Here is a 1,992-nt window from a genome sequence, read left to right on the forward strand (position 1 = left end):
ACTGTCTAGTGGGAGAGAAAGGAATCTCTTCGCGGGGAGCCCTGGCTTCAGCCCGGGGCAGCGCAGGGCCTGCCCAAAGAGGAGATTTCCTTGTCTCCACCAGCTTTTCCCCTTCTGCTCCCACTGGCTGTGGCAGGGTCCTGCACTTGGGCACTTTGATCAGGACCTAAGTGCCAGAAGTCTGCTTTTGCCATCAAAGGGGAAGCTTCCCTGTGAAACCTTGGCCCCTGAAGTACAGCGAGTGCATGGGCTGCAGCACCTCGGAACAAGGGATGGGAGAGTGCCCCCCCACCCCAAGTTGGGCCAGGGAGTGGGCATGCTCGGACCAAGCTGGAGCAGCTGGCAGTCGCTGTGAGCCAAGTCTGGGCCGTCCCTCGGCTCCAGAGGCTCTGCCTGAGCAGGTGGCGGCGGGGGAAGCAGGCAGCGGGTTTTTCCTGGAAAGCTTGCTGTCTGTTTGCTCTGCTGGGGGGGCAGAAGCCATCCAGATGAGACCCCAGCCCAGCGGAGTGGCAGGATACCGGTACGGGCTTCTGTCCCTGCCTGTGGCCTTCCCCTTGCCCTCCGTCTCCTTCCTATTAAGTGGATCCTGACACAAAGCACAGAGCTCTGATCACAGAGGTCATATGCAGAAATCAAAAAAAATGTGGGGCCAACACCGCTCCGTGCCCTCTGCCTCCCATTCCGCATCTCCCTGGATGTCTTGGGCCAAACGTTGTCACCTCCAGGACAACGTTAATCCCCTGCAGCTGCTGTGGAGCGCGGGGCAGGCAGCGCTGGAGGCGAGGGAAACACTTACATTGAGTTTTGCCATTGGCCACTGCCCAGGAAAAACAAGCAACCGTGCTGGGGACTTTGGCCACTTCTGCACGCAGGGAGAGCCCATCTTCCCATCCCGCTGGCGCCTGCGGGAGAGGGGTGCCAGCTTCCCCCGGCAGCCTGCAAAACGGGACCACCCAAACACAGCTTTATGTGGATGAGGGAGCATCTGCGAGCTTCCCTGGGACGCGATGGGGAAAGCCTCGGGGATGCGAGAGGAGGGAGGATGGTGGATGATGAGTTGTGCTGAAGCAGACCGTCCGCTCCACTGTCACCTCGAGCGTTGTAGCCCCAGAAACGATTATCCCTGTAAGACAAAGGGTCTGGCACCACGGGGAGCGTGGTTGGCGGCAGCAGGGTGAGTGTGCAGGATGGTGACCGGCACGAGTAACACACACGTGTGCTGAGCATCCCACCCTCAGCCGGGCTGTGCTGGTGCCAACCTCTGCCCAGGCAGCACCTGGAACTTCAATCCTGCCTCAGTGTGCACAGGCAGCAGGTTCAGCCCCTCCCGTGGCCCCGTGGCTCTTCCCTCCGTCCCCAGCAGCGTTTCCTCCGGCCTTGAGGCCGGTCGGTCGCTGCTCGGCATACCCCAGCCCCAGTTCTTCCTCCGCACCAAGCCCGGCTTCCTCTCTGCTTTCCGGGTCCTCTCCTCGGCGGCGACTGGGGATTGTGCGCTGGCGTGCAGGGGACAAGGGATCATGGTTTCTGCTGTGACGGTTCCGAGTGTACAGAAAGCCTCTGCCAGCCCCGGTCACCCCTGTCACCCACACTCCAGTGGCACACGGAGCCCATCCTGCCATGGCCAGCGCCACCCCAGCATGGGCAGGGCCTGGAGGACGCTGAGCTCCCGGGGTCTTTTCCAGGTCGGGCTTCTATTTTTGGGAAGCTGGGAGCTGCCTGGTGGGGGTGGATGCTGGCAGGGTTGCCTGGTGCCTGCTGGGGCCAGGCTGAGCAGGACTCGTGCTCCCCAGGGCCACCAAAAGCCCTGTCCCTTGCAGCAGGTGCATCCCTGCCCTCCCTGGGGTCTTGGATCCGTGGGTGGCTGGAGATGAGCCCCCCCCGCTCGCAGGGCAGAGTGGGAGCGTCCGGCACAGAGCCTGGGCCCTGCCGAAATCCTGGGCTTTGTCTCCACTGGGGTCTCTCGCTGCTGTCCATGAGCGTTTCCAGATGGCC

Source organism: Eurypyga helias, unplaced genomic scaffold, assembly GCF_000690775.1.
Source record: "Eurypyga helias isolate BGI_N326 unplaced genomic scaffold, ASM69077v1 scaffold18423, whole genome shotgun sequence".
NCBI classification, from domain to species: domain Eukaryota; kingdom Metazoa; phylum Chordata; class Aves; order Eurypygiformes; family Eurypygidae; genus Eurypyga; species Eurypyga helias.